Source organism: Oncorhynchus kisutch, unplaced genomic scaffold (assembly GCF_002021735.2).
Source record: "Oncorhynchus kisutch isolate 150728-3 unplaced genomic scaffold, Okis_V2 Okis03b-Okis08b_hom, whole genome shotgun sequence".
NCBI classification, from domain to species: Eukaryota; Metazoa; Chordata; class Actinopteri; order Salmoniformes; family Salmonidae; genus Oncorhynchus; species Oncorhynchus kisutch.
The window spans coordinates 8,346,075-8,364,503 of record NW_022261980.1 but is presented as its reverse complement, the minus strand read 5'-3'; the positions used below and the strand labels follow the sequence as shown (position 1 = coordinate 8,364,503).

Below are 18,429 nucleotides of genomic sequence, written 5' to 3'. Positions count from 1 at the left end.
CAGTCTGGGGGACACCCCTCACCTCAAAGGCTGTTGAGGGAGGGGCCGTTGTGGAGGATGCGATGGAAGAGCTAAAGAAAGTGCTGATGAAGGAGCAGCTGGCCTGTCCACGGCCAAACAAAACAGAGTTACCGGGTCTCCAAGGCCAAGGTTGCTCTTATCTGTCCAAAGGGGAAAAGTTCATTTGCAAGCCCAATCATGTGTGAGTGTGGCTTGAGGCATCCAGAGAGGGAAATCATTTTATCCTGGGAGAGGAGGAAGTCAGACTGCCAGTTTGTATCCAGGCACTGGCTTGTAAAGGCAGCTATTAGAACCATTTAACGAGGCATCATTTCAGACTCTACGGTAGGAGGAGTGGGTGGTGCTCGTGGCGGTGGAGGGAAAATGGCTGCCCAGGGACATTTTATTATACTGGCTCCATGTGTTGTCAAATGGATGAAAAATAATTGCGTCGTTATTCATACTTATGAAGCCCTACCGCTGTCCTTCCCATGACACTGGTCAGATTTGCATAAGCGCTTTCCTCGCTTAAGAGAAACATCAAGGAGTCGCTGCAAAGAATGCCAACACAACCTTCTGATAATGACTATCCTAACACTATTGATATTGAGCAATGGTCTGCATATGTAAAGTATTGGTAGTTTATTTGATGTGTAGGTTTTAATGACATATTAGCTCATCACTAAAGTTCAACCAATGATATTAAAACACAAGACACTAAGCAATGTTTACAATCAGTGATGGCTTCTCAGGATGTTTAGCATTCTGTTATGGATTTAACATGGGCACGTACAGGCTAATAGACCGTGTGTGGAGGATCACAAGGCTATATCTGCTGAGGAGAGGCAAAAGCACTCTTCCACGTTGTTTCTGGATGACTGGAGGTTTTTAATATATCCCCCCTGACAACCTGCTGCTTGGAGGGTGCTAAAGGTCGAGGCAGGAGTTCCCGGTGGCAGGAAGTGAGCTAAAGGACTGGGGAGGATCTGTCGCTATCACTACCATGCACTAGGGATGTGACAAATGGAAAAACACGAGTTTGTAGTGATGCCTCTAGCAGTGTCTTAGACCGCAGTGCCACTCGGGAGACACAAAATGTGATTTTAAACCTAATCCTAACCTGAATCATCGGCATCGTTAACAGTTGGAAAAATGGCAGAGAGGCAGGCGACGACAGGCAAACTCCTGTATGGCAACACCTTGAGAAGTTAAACGGAAAGGAAATGCAGCAAACTTTGCAAGGTGGAATTGAGGTACAGTAATGCTTAACAATCTGAAAGGAAAACACCATAAAAACAGAAAAATAAATCCCCCTCCGCCACATCCCTAGTGTATGGTAGTAATGCTTAACAATCTGAAAGGAAGACGCCCTAAAAACAGAAAAATAAATCCCCCTCCGCCACATCCCTAGTGTATGGTAGTAATGCTTAACAATCTGAAAGGAAGACGCCCTAAAAACAGAAAAATAAATCCCCCTCCGCCACATCCCTAGTGTATGGTAGTAATGCTTAACAATCTGAAAGGAAGACACCCTAAAAACAGAAAAATAAATCCCCCTCCGCCACATCCCTAGTGTATGGTAGTAATGCTTAACAATCTGAAAGGAAGACACCCTAAAAACAGAAAAATAAATCCCCCTCCGCCACATCCCTAGTACATGGTAGTGATAGAGACAGATCCTCGCCAGTCGTACATGGTAGCGATAGAGACAGATCCATGCAAGACCTCTCCAGACACCCGCCTCAACCCTGAACAGGCTAACAGCAGCAGCCATTAGATGGCCTACTTTATCCACTTGTTGACATGGTTGTCATTTTAGAAGATAACAGGCAACATTGACATGGAGAAGATTTCAAACGACAATGAAAGCTTTTCCTTTTCTGCGCTGGCTTGTCCAGGTATGATTTCAATCTGAGCATGAATAGAGAATGATGGAACATGTGTAGGTCTAGACCTACTCCTCTCACTGGCTGTTGTCTAGACCTACTCCTCTCACTGGCTGTTGTCTAGACCTACTCCTCTCACTGGCTGTTGTCTAGACCTACTCCTCTCACTGGCTGTTGTCTAGACCTACTCCTCTCACTGGCTGTTGTCTAGACCTACTCCTCTCACTGGCTGTTGTCTAGACCTACTCCTCTCACTGGCTGTTGTCTAGACCTACTCCTCTCACTGGCTGTTGTCTAGACCTACTCCTCTCACTGGCTGTTGTCTAGACCTACTCCTCTCACTGGCTGTTGTCTAGACCTACTCCTCTCACTGGCTGTTGTCTAGACCTACTCCTCTCACTGGCTGTTGTCTAGACCTACTCCTCTCACTGGCTGTTGTCTAGACCTACTCCTCTCACTGGCTGTTGTCTAGACCTACTCCTCTCACTGGCTGTTGTCTAGACCTACTCCTCTCACTGGCTGTTGTCTAGACCTACTCCTCTCACTGGCTGTTGTCTAGACCTACTCCTCTCACTGGCTGTTGTCTAGACATACTCCTCTCATTGGCTGTTGTCTAGACATACTCCTCTCATTGGCTGTTGTCTAGACATACTCCTCTCATTGGCTGTTGTCTAGACATACTCCTCTCATTGGCTGTTATCTAGACATACTCCTCTCATTGGCTGTTGTCTAGACCTTTTCCCCACACAGCCTTATTCTAAAATGGATTTTTTTTAAACATTCCTGAATACACACACACACACACACACACACACTACCCCATAATAACAAAGCAAAAGATGGTTAGACATTTTTTCAAATGTGAAATATCACATTTACATAAATATGCAGTCCCTTTACTCAGTACTTTGTTAAAGCATATTTAGTAGCGATTTCAGCCTCGTTTCTTCTTGGATATGATGCTACAAGCTTGACACCTGTATTTGGGGAGTGTCTCCCATTCTACTCTGCAGATCCTCTCAAGCTCTGTCAGGTTGGATGGGGAGCGTCGCTGCACAACTATTTTCAGGTCTCTTCAGAGATGTTCGAGCGGGTTCAAGTCCGGGCTATGGCACTGAAGAACATTGAGACTTGTCTGTGTGCTTGAGGTCGGTGTCCTGTTGGAAGGTGAACCTTTGCCCCGGTCTGAGGTCCTGAGCGCTCCGGAACAGATTTTCATCAAGGATCTCTATACTTTGCCAAGTTAATATTTCCCTTGATCCGGACTTATCTCCCAGTCCTTGCCGCTGAAAAACATCCCTTCAGCATGAGGCTGCCACCACCATGCTTCACTGGATGGATGGTGCCAGGTTTCCTCCAGATGTGATGCTTGCAATTCAGGCCAAAGACTTCCATCTTGGTTTCATCAGACCAGAGAATCTTGTTTCTCCTGGTATGAGTCTTTTAGGTCCCTTTTGGCAAACCCAAAACGGGCTGTCATGTGCCTTTTAGTGAGGAATAGCTTCCGTCTAGCCACTCTACCATAAAGGCGTGATTGGTGGAGTGCTGCAGAGATGGTCATCCTTCTGGAAGGTTGTCCCATCTCCACAGAGGAACTCTGGAGCTCTGTCAGAGTGACCATCAGGTTCTTGGTCACCTCCCTGACCAAGGCCCTTGTCCCCTGATTGCTCAGTTTGTCCGGACACTAGGAATTGTCTTGGTGGTTCCAAACTTCTTCCTGTCCCTCAACACAATCCTGTCTCAGAGTTCTATGGACAATTCCTTTGACCACATGGCTTGGTTTTTGCTCTGACATGCACTGTCAACTGTTGGACCTTATGTCCAATCAATTGAATTTACCACAGGTGGATCCAATCAAGTTGTAGATACATCAAGGATTATCAATGTAAACAGGATGCACCAGAGCTCAATTTTGAGTTTCATAGCAAAGGGTCTGAACACTTAAAGGTATTTGCGTGTCCTATTTCTATTTTTAATACACCAGCAAACCTGGTTTTCACTTTATCATTTTGGGGTATTGTACATAGATTGTTGAAATTATATATTTTTCTCACCAATTCCAGAACAGGGCTGTAAACGTAACAAAATGTGGAAAACGTCAAGGGGTCTGAATACTTTCCCAATGCAATGCACTCCTCCCATTGGCTGTTGTCAAAACAGCAACAATACCAAGAACAGGCAAGACAAACATGGTTTTCCACTTTTAATGCCAACAACCGTTCTACACTCCAATCCATTCTCCTATCATTGTTTGAACAACTGAAAGACAGAAAATGGAGGTCAAAACAGAGTGAAAACAAAGTAAAAGGCCCTCAGCCATTTAGTATGACATGAGGGTCATATGGACCTCTTGACACTCCAGAACACCCCTCTATACATTCAGCTGAATGGGCTCCATGGACTCCTAAACAGACAGTGCCAGTGCCTGAGAGGACCAAGGCAGCAGTGTGACACCACCGGCCAACACCCCAGTGTGTGTCTGTGTGGGCATGTGTCCATAGCCACTACTCCTCATGCCAGTGTCTGTCATAGCAGACCACAGGAGAGCGGCAAGCTTTCCATTGGCTCAGCAGCAGCCAACCAGATATTACCAATCCTCAGAGAGAGCACCCCCACCTTAGTCCCTGTGAGCCTGTCTGGACATTCAGGCTATTGCACTGGCATCGACCAGGAAGTCTGGCCCCGAAGGCAGCACAAACACATTTTTCTAAAAGCCCCCTCCATTCACTACTGGCCATAATGAGAGTACAGTGAATAATAGGATGGGAATACAGCTCCATCTCTGTTGGTCTTGGTGCCGGGGTGCTGAAGCCAGCTCTTTGTTGATGTGGCTGCTGGGGCTGCCGGGGAAGGGGGGGTGTCTGAGGATTAGAGCACCCCGGGTCGGGGAGCATTAGTGCTGTCTGGTTTAGGACTGAACTGGGCCATGGTCAACGGTGCCCTGAGGGGCCCCAGCGAGGGGGTCAATGAGCCTACCCCCTACAGACAGCAGTGGTAACAGTAACACCACATTTCCAGTACTCAGTCAGAAAAAAAATGGCATTAGGGAAACAAGTGATGTTCGAAAGAGGAAATAGTCTGTCTTACAAAGTTGTGTAATACACCCATGATGATAGCAAAATGAGCAATGTCCACATTTAGGCTACTCCATGGAACAATATTTAGGAAGACAACATACAGCACAGTTATAAAAAGGAACCATTCAGTACAAAATATATAGAAATGATTGGACAGCTGTTTGAATTAATGAGGCACTCAATGATGCATGGTCACTATCACACTGAATCAGCTGACTACGCGATGTTGCACCATGTCATCATGAGCCCCAGTTAAAAATCACAGAGCACTGTTCAAAAATGTTAAACAGCATGAATCACCCATTAAATCAACATTAAAATGTGATATGAATGCCCATTGACTACTCAGAAACCACTCAGAAAACAGAAGTCGGTGGGTGAAAGTGTCTAGTTTCTCAAGCCCGTATTTTCTCTCAGATGAGACAATAGTGGCCTAGCCCTTCCTGACATCTCTTGGCTTCCAGAAGCTCTGCTGTCATTCCGGGGTGACAAAGTGGCCCTAAAGCGAAAAGGGCCTCAACAGAAAGACCATTGTACAATGAAGTGGCGAGATGGGGAGTCATCCATGCACACTTGAAATCATGACATGGGAGTCATCCATGCACACTTGAAATCATGACATGGGAGTCATCCATGCACACTTGAAATCATGACATGGGAGTCATCCATGCACACTTGAAATCATGACATGGGAGTCATTTCCACAGTTGGAATGCTTCAGTTAAAAACAGAGCACACTGAAGACATCATGAGCACTTTAAAAACACTTCCCCTCGTCTTTTCTGCATCAGTCATGCATTTATTAACTACTCTTCTACAAGCTATTGGAAACTAGAGCCATGTGTCATGGAGAGGCATCAAATTAACTATCAATAGGGATTGTCACACCCCCACTGTGACTCGACAAATGAACTGACCGGGGAACTCTTACGGAAGCCATCCACAGCAAACAGATCTCGCCTCTCGCTAAATTCCAACCCCTCAAATGTATCCACTCCTCAAGAACAGGGTAAACTTGGCAACGTTAACCCTGTGTTTGTCTGTGTTGCCCTTTTCAAACCAGCAACACAAGCAGCATATTGATTGCGAGGGCACCGTAAAACCTTTGCTGGCTTTCAGGTCTTATCGATCTCTCAAAATGTCTTCAATCCATTAGAGCGCTTTATATTCATGGCTTCTTTCGGTTCTTGCAAAGTACTGAAAACTTGCACAACTGTGTTGAACTTTAATGGCATGGCTGAATGAAGCACAGTTGGATGATCCATCTTATCAGTCTTGCTGACAGCAATGTTAGTTAGCCAGTAACCCAGCCATTCAAATGACCGGAGTGACTTACCAGAGGGCTGCAGGCTCCAGGAAGTGTCCAGCTAGGAGCCAAAGTAGGGCAGGGCCTTCCAGCACTACACTATTATTAGTCTCAATGGGGTGCCTGGCTTAACGCTCCACTCACGGTACAGAGACTAAACCCCCTTGATGAGCAGACTCAAGTGACTGAAGCATTGGGGCAGATGATCAATCTACCTATTAGTGTCTACTTGACAGTGAGCCTATTTAAAATTTTAAAAAGGCAGCCGCAGAACAGGCCAGTGACCCAACATTTTAGAGTACAGAAGTCCTGAGGCAAACAAATGAGACCCAGCTAGTTGGCCAGGCCTGCACAGGCCCACAATAGTCTTACCAGGAGTCGTATTCCTATTTTTTCAAAATCTCCTTTCAAGATGGCTACGGGTCGTGTTGAAATTGTTCCTGTAGTTAGAAATAAGATTTGCATTCCTGAAACATTATTTGGTCTGAGAAACTAAGCTAATTGATTACACCCAAATTGGTCCTTTTAATTTATAGGACTCAATAAACATAGTACCTAACATCCAATTTCATGAGGAATCCAATAACATGATCAAAAGCCCCCCCATTATCAGTTCCCCATGTCTAACAAGTAGTATGTAGCAACGGATTGGAGTATTGTTTCGTCATACTATGTAATGTATTCCCTGTTAACCTGGTGGTTTTTCCCTGTTCCGAGAAATTGGCTATTGAAGTCGCTTGCATTACTTAACAAAAGTGTGAAAATGCCCGGGTTTTGTCCACTAGATGCCACTGTTCCTGCCACACCCTTTTATAAAATGTCACTGGTCTCATGTTTATTGAACAGACCACAACATTTTATTTGTAACTTTGGGCAGAGAGCCATTTTGCTTGTGCTCATGATGAAAATAAATTGTATGGTCTGAGATGGTGGGCGTCATGGCTTGCTGAAAGTACATGGAACGGCTCCTACGGACGCTCATCGAGAGGTGCTGCAGTAAAACAAAAAGACAGAGGAAAAGGCCTCATCTGAAAATCGGTGAAGGCCAAATTACTTCTTCCCATTTCACTTCGGCTTCCTTTGTGCTCGAGACCTGTTCTCAGCCAAACTCCCTATTAAAAATTCCCCTCGCACCTTCCAGTATAATTAGTCCACTGAAATATCATATGCCTCTTAATCAAAGCACTTGGTGGGCCTTGGCAGACTCCCCAAAGCTTTAGCAAAAGTTAATAAAGGAGAACGGGAGGGAAAGTTCTGCATCTTATCAAGGCACTGCAGGTGAGACTCGCGATTATCAAGACATACTGCTAAGTGCTAATTATGCGTGGACGGGGTTGGTTTCATTGGTTGTAAACTGTCGCTCTTGAAAGCAGGGTTGCTGATGTGTGTGTGTGTGTGTGTGTAGGCTATGGGTTGAAACATGGAACTATTGTAACTACCAAGACAGAAGTCACATGAGCCACTGATTACAGCTACAACTCACATTTCCATACAACCTTGACAATAAGAAGAGATTTAGGAATGTTAGTAAAAATGCTGCATCATTATGAGGCTACACTGCTGCTAGTACCAGGCTCATCATTATGAGGCTACACTGCTGCTAGTACCAGGCCCGTCATTATGAGGCTACACTGCTGCTAGTACCAGGCCCATCATTATGAGGCTACACTGCTGCTAGTACCAGGCCCATCATTATGAGGCTACACTGCTGCTAGTACCAGGCCCATCATTATGAGGCTACACTGCTGCTAGTACCAGGCCCATCATTATGAGGCTACACTGCTGCTAGTACCAGGCCCATCATTATGAGGCTACACTGCTGCTAGTACCAGGCCCATCATTATGAGGCTACACTGCTGCTAGTACCAGGCCCATCATTATGAGGCTACACTGCTGCTAGTACCAGGCCCGTCATTATGAGGCTACACTGCTGCTAGTACCAGGCCCATCATTATGAGGCTACACTGCTGCTAGTACCAGGCCCATCATTATGAGGCTACACTGCTGCTAGTACCAGGCCCATCATTATGAGGCTACACTGCTGCTAGTACCAGGCCCGTCATTATGAGGCTACACTGCTGCTAGTACCAGGCCCATCATTATGAGGCTACACTGCTGCTAGTACCAGGCCCGTCATTATGAGGCTACACTGCTGCTAGTACCAGGCCCGTCATTATGAGGCTACACTGCTGCTAGTACCAGGCCCGTCATTATGAGGCTACACTGCTGCTAGTACCAGGCCCATCATTATGAGGCTACACTGCTGCTAGTACCAGGCCCATCATTATGAGGCTACACTGCTGCTAGTACCAGGCCCATCATTATGAGGCTACACTGCTGCTAGTACCAGGCCCATCATTATGAGGCTACACTGCTGCTAGTACCAGGCCCATCATTATGAGGCTACACTGCTGCTAGTACCAGGCCCATCATTATGAGGCTACACTGCTGCTAGTACCAGGCCCATCATTATGAGGCTACACTGCTGCTAGTACCAGGCCCATCATTATGAGGCTACACTGCTGCTAGTACCAGGCCCATCATTATGAGGCTACACTGCTGCTAGTACCAGGCCCATCATTATGAGGCTACACTGCTGCTAGTACCAGGCCCATCATTATGAGGCTACACTGCTGCTAGTACCAGGCCCATCATTATGAGGCTACACTGCTGCTAGTACCAGGCCCATCATTATGAGGCTACACTGCTGCTAGTACCAGGCCCATCATTATGAGGCTACACTGCTGCTAGTACCAGGCCCGTCATTATGAGGCTACACTGCTGCTAGTACCAGGCCCGTCATTATGAGGCTACACTGCTGCTAGTACCAGGCCCGTCATTATGAGGCTACACTGCTGCTAGTACCAGGCCCGTCATTATGAGGCTACACTGCTGCTAGTACCAGGCCCATCATTATGAGGCTACACTGCTGCTAGTACCAGGCCCATCATTATGAGGCTACACTGCTGCTAGTACCAGGCCCATCATTATGAGGCTACACTGCTGCTAGTACCAGGCCCATCATTATGAGGCTACACTGCTGCTAGTACCAGGCCCATCATTATGAGGCTACACTGCTGCTAGTACCAGGCCCATCATTATGAGGCTACACTGCTGCTAGTACCAGGCCCATCATTATGAGGCTACACTGCTGCTAGTACCAGGCCCATCATTATGAGGCTACACTGCTGCTAGTACCAGGCCCATCATTATGAGGCTACACTGCTGCTAGTACCAGGCCCATCATTATGAGGCTACACTGCTGCTAGTACCAGGCCCATCATTATGAGGCTACACTGCTGCTAGTACCAGGCCCATCATTATGAGGCTACACTGCTGCTAGTACCAGGCCCATCATTATGAGGCTACACTGCTGCTAGTACCAGGCCCATCATTATGAGGCTACACTGCTGCTAGTACCAGGCCCATCATTATGAGGCTACACTGCTGCTAGTACCAGGCCCATCATTATGAGGCTACACTGCTGCTAGTACCAGGCCCATCATTATGAGGCTACACTGCTGCTAGTACCAGGCCCATCATTATGAGGCTACACTGCTGCTAGTACCAGGCCCATCATTATGAGGCTACACTGCTGCTAGTACCAGGCCCATCATTATGAGGCTACACTGCTGCTAGTACCAGGCCCATCATTATGAGGCTACACTGCTGCTAGTACCAGGCCCATCATTATGAGGCTACACTGCTGCTAGTACCAGGCCCATCATTATGAGGCTACACTGCTGCTAGTACCAGGCCCATCATTATGAGGCTACACTGCTGCTAGTACCAGGCCCATCTCTCAAATTATTCCTGAAGTTTTCAAAAGTCTTGCCTGAAACACAGCCTTGACAGGGGGACTTTTACATTTCCAAAAGATTTGTGTTAATTGAATAAATACATTACTGAGCTGTTGTATTGTTAACATTGGATATGTAATCCACTGCAGAATACTAAATTGTACTATATTTAAATAATGGTTTGGTTGTTTGCTAGATACACTTGTCACTGATGACAATGCCTTGGGGTCGACACCGTGTAGGTAAGCCTTACTGAAAACAAGCCGAACAATTTGTTAAGAGCCAGAGTTAACATGGTCGTGGGTCCTTGAAACACAATTTAGCCAGAAAACAGGAAGGGAGATGTTCAAGCACTGCCACTTCACTGCCACGTCCCAAAAGAACATGACAATTAGAGGATTTCCTAGTGTGCTCCAGTAGGGTATGAGCAGCACAGAGTGGCCATCTGCCTGTATGCCTGGCCCCAGACACCCCACCTCTGATAACCTCCCAGCAAACCACCACAGGGCAGGACAAAGCCAAACAAGTGTCATAAAGCCACTCAGTCTGCTTTAGGACTCTGCTTTGATGGGCGGCAGGCAAAACCCCCAGAGACAATGGCATCTCCTCAGGGCACAGAAATGTTAACATTCCTTGAATAAAAATGTCTTCAGCTGAAATATTTGAAAGCTCATAAAAGCAGCCCATTGTTGAGGGTTGCTTTCCAAAGCTACGGAACAGGAAGTAGGACTACCAAGACTCCTTCAAACAATACAAGGGGAAAAACAGAAGAAATGTGTATATCTGTGGCAGGAAGCTAGACGGTCCCGTCTCTCTTTAGGATAATGCAAAGCAACTGATACAAAAGCCTCACACACACAATGATTAGCTTACTTTTTGACAGTCTGATAATCAGCCCAACTTATCATTCATTAATTTAGCCAAGATGATAACTGCTCCCAATAGAATGGGGTGGTAAGCTGAGATAACACAAGCTTGTTCAAACCCAAAACTAATTTAGTTCATCATGCAAATGAGAGACGCCAACATTTCCCTGAACACTGCATTGCCTCACACCATTTAGCCTACAGAACCTAGGTTCCTCACGCATGTAGCCTAGTGCTCTGGCTAATATTGCTTTTCACATCTGTTCAGACACTGGGGGCATTAACCACCTACGTGGTCTATTCGAGTTCTCAAGTAGTCTGAATAACATGACTGAAATAACAGCAACATAAAAAATAGTAATAACAATTTGACTACAGGTCAGGCCTTTAACATTGGGAGAAAATGTCAAGTATGCTGAGCGCAAACTTGAAAATAGTACAAATTCAGTGCAACTTCCAGCACGTTGACTGAACACGGACGGTGCATCCACTTTAAGTTAGTTTTAACAGAGGCCAAGGTGACTGAAAATGTTGTTTGATGCAAGAAACCATGCATTACTATTCCCATAGCATTATTACAGAGAATCAAACAGTTAGCCTCTGCCTGTTGGCTCAGCTTATTTCAAGCCCGTCTCAAAATACAGCACTGCCCCTAAGACAAAACAAAAAAGCTCTTTACCCGACTCTCTTTTCAAAGATGTCTAGAAATGCATGTGTTTTGTGCTCTTGGAGGAAGCAATCACTCCCCATTGCTGACTACAAATGATTTGTAACTTGGCTAACTAGCAAAAGATATGAACAAAATGTGTACACGTGGATACATTTAGCTCTCGCTTTGATCTCAAAACAAAAGCATTTACTCATGACCGATCATGCTGTAAACACAGTCCAGCTCAAAGTAAATGGCACACATCCATATATGGCAACAGTCTATTTGCATATAGAGCAGCACAGGTATGTAGAGTACAGGTTGAGTAGTGCATGTCAATGCAATAGAATCCTACTCCGATGCGTTCTGCCGACAGTAAAAGTATTTTGTTTTGGGTAGTGTTGCATTGAAAGTGGCTAACATTGCGTTGAGTCGATCACAATTGCCACAGTAAAGGTAAACGTTGATAGTGTTAACAGGGAAAACTCTAGAACAATGGTCACCAACCTTTCTGAGTCACGATCACAGAGTCAAAATGCAAGCTGAGATCTACCGCTTAGATTTATTAACATGACTTAGACGTAAGCCTATGCAACATTAATAACCAATTAAAAACAGCACTGTAGCAATAATGTTTGTGCAGTAAACTATAGGCCTATTATCAATGCATACTGTCTTTGCTGCCAATGCATTGTTGTTGGACTGAGACTGAGGGTCCGCCTCTCAACACCCCTCCACTTCCCCTTTCCTACACTGACCAAAAGGAAACAGTCTTCCAGCTGATGGTCATTCACAGCAGACTGAGGGTCCACCTCTCAACACCCCTCCACTTCCCCTTTCCTACACTGACCAAAAGGAAACAGTCTTCCAGCTGATGGTCATTCACAGCAGACTGAGGGTCCACCTCTCAACACCCCTCCACTTTCCTACACTGACCAAAAGGAAATAGCGTCTTCCAGCTGATGGCTAAACTCCAGTCGCACTGCATTATTTCTACTTCATGCAAAATTCATGTTGTTACTCCTATGAACAGAGAAAATAAAATGTTCCTTGATATTAAAAGACCCAAATAACGCAAGCCTATCGATACACTTTCCTGCTCGTTCATTACTGCTGCACTGCTTGTTGTAGCGCTGAGTGGAAATAGGAAGAACACCCATTTTATGGCTTATAAAAAAGTGTTGAATACAAAGTGTTGACATTGCTGAGTAAGAACTTAAACATGAACTCAGTCATAAAAACAGCATCTCTTTGCTATACTCATTGAGTCGCTCTCATGGTTTTAAACATTTTGGAATCTCACAGTACCAACTTTGCTTCAGCTTTCTATAATGCCTGCAACGTTACTGCAGACACGATCATCTGAGCCAACTGATTGGACAGCGGTAGGTCTGAGCCAACTGATTGGACAGCGGTAGGCCTTTATTGCACTTGATTTGCTCTCTGGGCCTGCCGGGAAGGGAGAGTTTGTACCTACAGACACATGAAATGGTTCAAAATGGCAACCTTTCCCCTACCCAGGTGCACCTACCACCAACAGCAGGAGACAAATAAAAAATAGGAACAAGGATTTATCGTTGGGGTTTTTACAGAAATGTTTGAAGGTCGACTAGGAATGCCTTGGAGATTGACCAATCGATCGACCGGTTGGTGACCACTGCTCTAGAAAGTTGAGTGAAGTTTAATCTCAAGCTACTCTCTGCGGGCTGATATTTCTGCACTGCAGTCCCAGGGAGCTGCGTGTCTCGGGGCTACTGCGTGTGCTCGCACAGCTTAGAGGGAACATTGGCTGAGGCAGAAACCTCAAATTAAACTCTAAACCCAATGAGCCCATTATGCATCACATTTCTAGAAAAGATGTAGTCCCCAGGTCTTTTCAAAGGTGCTTATGAATGAAAAGGCATTTCCACTGATGAGTCTCTTTTGGAAGTCTGAATAGCAACTGATCCACCGTTCCTTTGAGCATCAGCTAGCTCTGCACTTCAATCACAGAAAGAATCATTCAAGAACATATGAAAAAATGTGCTGATGAAGGACACTCATTGAAGAGAGGACTTTGAAATGGGTTTGGAAGGACACGTAAACTACAAATCACAGTCGCTGACTCTGACAAATGTGCACACTGCCAAGGCCAAACCATGGAGGCTTTTTTGGCATATACAGTGCCTAAAGAGCGTATTCACAAATATATATAACACAAGTGTTCAACAACCGGAGTTAGAATCACCTTTGGCAGCGATTACAGCTGTGAGTCTTTCTGGGTAAGTCTAAGAGCATTCCAAACCTGGATTGAACAATATTGCCATACTATTATTTATTTTTAATGATTTAAACTCTATCAAGTTGATTGTTGATTATTTTTAAGTCTGCCATACATTTTCATGCAGATGTTAAGTCAAAACTGTAACTAGGCCACTCAGGAACATTTAATGTCATCTTGGAAAGCAACTCCAGTGTACATTTGGTCTTGCGTTTTAGGTTATTGTCCTTCTGAAAGGTGAATTTGTCTCCAAGTGTCTGTTGGAAAGCAGACTGAACAAGGTTTTACTCTAGGATTTTGCCTTTGCTTAGCTCTATTCTGTTTCTATTTATCCTAAAAACACATCCCTAGTTCTTGACAATTAATATCATACCCATAACATGATGCAGCCACTACCATGCTTGAAAATATGAAGTGGTACTCAGTGATGTGATGGATTTGCTACAAACATAATGCCTTGTATTGAGGAATGCATGTTTTGGAATATTTGTATTCTATACAGTCTTCCTTCTTTTCACTCTGTCATTTAGGTTAGTATTGTGGAGTAACTACAATGTTGATCCATCCTCAGTTCTCCTGTCACAGCCATTAAACTCTGTAACCCATGTAAAAAAGTCACAATTGGCCTCATTGTGCTATCCCTGAGTGGTTTCCTTCCTCTCCGGCAACTGAGTTTGGACAGGCATCTGGATCTTCGTAGTGTATTGATACACCCTCCAAAGCGTAATTATTAACTTCACCATGCGCAAAGGGATATTCAATGTCTGCTTGCTTTTTTATGTATTACCCATCTACTAATAGGTGCCCTTCTTTGTGAGGCATTGGAAAACCTCCCTGGTCTTTGTGGTGGAATCTGTGTTTGAAATTCACTGCCGACCTGAGGGACCTTACAGATAATTGTATGTGTGGGGTACAGAGATGAGGCAGTCATTATAAAATAAATGTTGAACACTATTATTACACACAGAGTGAGGCCATGCAAACGTATGTGACTTGTTAATCAAATTTTTACTCCTGAAGTTATTTAAGCTTGCCATAAGAAACAGGTTGAATTCTTGACTAAAGCTTTTTATTTTGTGTGTGTGCTATCTATATATAAATGGGGGGAAAATAGTGACAATCTCAAATTAATACATTTCTATTTTGAGGCTGTAACAAAAAAAAGTGTGGAAAAAGTCAAATTGTGTTAACTTTCTGAAGGCATTAGGCTTGCTAGAGCGCACAGAGCAAAGACTGCTTCTCAGACCAGAGAGATGCAGACACAACAGCCAAGTGGGCTGAGCCAGTGCACACAAAAGCCCCCAAAAAGTAACTGTATTTAAGACTGCAGAAACAGTTTGACAGAACAAAGTGAAGCTGGATGAACCTCCGTTAATTGGTGAAGAGGCTGGATAGAATAGAATTGACTGGGGTGTGTGACAGTTTTTTTATTTCTGAAAAGTAGTGTATTTTTTAAAGATCAGGGGAGCCAAACATACAGCCCTCGGGGCAAAATAAGTTTGACACCCCTGTTTTAGGTTGTTTTCACACTTGGTCCCTTTCAGACAACTTTGGAGAACTCAATGCAGTTTGCAACAACAAAAAATTGTACAGTGAACATTCCAAAGGAACTCAGACCCCTCAAAAGAGCCCTCAGTGAAACCATCTTGAGAGGTGGTCTGAACTCTGTTCCTTCACTTTTGGGGGGGTAATGTGAACAAAAACATCCCCAGGTTTACATGTCGTTATTCCAGTGCCACCTTTTTCCCCAGACATAACCCCTCACATTAGTGCCAAAAAAGAGAGATGTGCAGGTTTGTGGGAAAAATGTGCATTTTTGGATATTGATTAGAGATTGTCAAGAATGCACAGAAATGCCCCAAAAAATTGTGGAGTTTAGTTCAGATAATTTTTTGCAATATGTGATCTATAGGCTAAGAGAGCTTCATTGACTGTTTATTTGATTGTGGGGTTTGAATAGTTTGAGGAGATAATATACTGTATTTGGTGAGAATCACAAACTAGGGTACAATTTTTTTTCTAGCTCTCAAAAGGGGCAGTACCCAACATTTGGTTTACAATGACAGCATTATTTAATCTGCAGTTTTTCTTCTGCCATTTATTCTGTTACCATAATATTTACATGTTAATCGTATCTTCTGATTAAAATGATTGTCTGATCTTTTATCTAAATGCAATCTATTAGCTTCCAACAACGTAAGTAGGTATATCTAGCTGTCCAATAACACATTCTGATTGAATGGCTTTCCTGACATTTGTAAAAACTCAGAGTGCATTGAATGAATGTTTGAAACATATCTTGGGGGTCCATTCTAAACATAGCACTGGGACTCAAACCACAAAATAGGTGAAGTGAACTGGCAAAATAGTTGAGTCCTCATTCAAATGCAAGGGGAGTGTGAACACAAAGAGAACTGAGTTATTTTGATTTTTTTTTTATCCCCAGGGTTCGCTTTAAAAATGACTGAAAACACCCATAGATGAATCAGACTAGTTTTATACTATGGTAGCATAGCTCTAAAACTGGACTGAGGAGGGTGGAATCTACTTTGATTGTGGTTGGGTTGTACAGACAGGATAACTCAAGTGTTAATGTTGTACCATCTGGTAGTTAGAAATAGTTAGCTAGTTTACTCGCCTAAACTCAGAAGTTCAAGTTGAGTTGAACGCATGAGAGACTGGCCACGTAGCAGGCGCTTGCTAGAATGTAGAGAGGGCATGAACACTGCTAAGGTACACAAATGTGGCTTTTCTTTTCTTTATCCCTTTACACTGACCAACATACCTAGTTAGTGTTCTTGTGCAACTTGCAAAACATATAGCTAGTTAGCTAGCTAACGTTACCCACTGTAACTGTACGAGTGTGTCTACAAGAAGCTAACGTGTAGCTGCCAGCTGATGTCTTAAAACATTGCTGGCTGGTCCACTACTGTAACGTTAGCTAGCTGGCAGGCTAACGTGTACATGTAACTTCCATGCATCCTATCAAATACAATGATAGCTAGCTACTTAGCTAGCAAACAAGCTAGTACGGCAAAAAGAGCCATTTCCGTCGCTATACTGTCTGAACAAGGCACTACATATGACGGTTGTCCTAACTAGCAGCTGGCTGTGTATGTGGAGAATGGAAAATTATTGCAAACAGACGTTAGCATTACATGGGCAATAATAAACATTAGAGAATGCTGAAAGACGTGTGACTTACCTGCGACAAAAGCTCAATAAATGTCCTGTTCAGTTATAGTGGTGAATATCCAGAGATGCTGAAATCAATTACTTAGATAGCTGGCTTCTCTCTGAATGTTCCTTTTCACAAGAGGCTGTATGCCTTACCTTCGCGCAACATTTAATGTGGACACACAATCGCGCATCTGCTTCTCACTGCTAGCACTCTGACACCGCGAGACAGTACGAGAGGGTGGAGATCTGACGAACCAATGAGAGGCCCCGGTGAGAAAGACAATGGCCAATGAAATCGAAGATTGTCGTTTTTTGTTTTGTTGTCATTGGCAGATTCAGATATCTGACGTTAGGGGTCGCGGTTGTGCACATACACAGTCATTTTAAATGATCTGTCTGTTATTAACTAAATGGGATAAAAGTATGCTTCATTCAATAGCAAAAACAGTTGTAAAAACATACATTGTGATCATATATGGCTCTTAAAAATATCTGGTAAAGAGGTTTTGATTCATTATGACTACAGCAATAGGATACAAGGTTTATTGTGGAATGTGGACGGATGCTACAACTCTGTATGAAAATGAGCAGAGGTGGGATGGCTACCTGCTATCCTGAGACCAAGATCTAGTCTGTTGTATTCATATAACTAACATTGAATTTCTACAGAATTAGACTAAACTTATGTTGAACCCTCTCAAGTGGCATTGTAATATGAGTTCTGATGTTGTGATATGAGTTCTCATGTTGGGTGATATGAGTTCTCATGTTGGGTGATATGAGTTCTGATGTTGTGATATGAGTTCTCATGTTGTGTGATATGAGTTCTCATGTTGTGATATGAGTTCTGATGTTGTGTGATATGAGTTCTCATGTTGTGTGATATGTGTTCTGATGTTGTAATATGAGTTCTCATGTTGGGTGATATGAGTTCTGATGTTGTGATATGAGTTCTGATGTTGTGTGATATGAGTTCTCATGTTGTGATATGAGTTCTGATGTTGTGATATGAGTTCTCATGTTGTGTGATATGAGTTCTGATGTTGTGATATGAGTTCTCATGTTGTGTGATATGAGTTCTCATGTTGTGATATGAGTTCTGATGTTGTGTGATATGAGTTCTCATGTTGTGATATGAGTTCTGATGTTGTGATATGAGTTCTCATGTTGTGTGATATGAGTTCTCATGTTGTGATATGAGTTCTCATGTTGTGTGATATGAGTTCTCATGTTGTGTGATATGAGTTCTCATGTTGTGATATGAGTTCTCATGTTGCTCTTTTTTGTCCTGTTTTAATTTGAGAAGAAAAAAAGTCTCAAGTCATCCCTGTTCAACATAGGCTGTGACCTGGCTGAAAACGTACATCACATTTGATTTCATGACAGCAGTACCAGAATCCCATTT

The 18,429-nt window shown here is 43.8% G+C and overlaps 1 protein-coding gene across 1 annotated transcript in view; it reads right to left on the bottom strand.

The window, feature by feature from the left end:
• glceb (glucuronic acid epimerase b) overlaps nt 1-17,233 on the bottom strand; it is an 80,183-nt gene extending 62,950 nt beyond the window's left edge. Inside the window, exon 1 of the mRNA XM_031812519.1 lies at nt 17,050-17,233. The gene's annotated coding sequence lies outside the window, so the exon portion shown is untranslated. The remainder of the gene's footprint in view (nt 1-17,049) is intronic.
• Nucleotides 17,234-18,429: the final 1,196 nt, after the last annotated feature.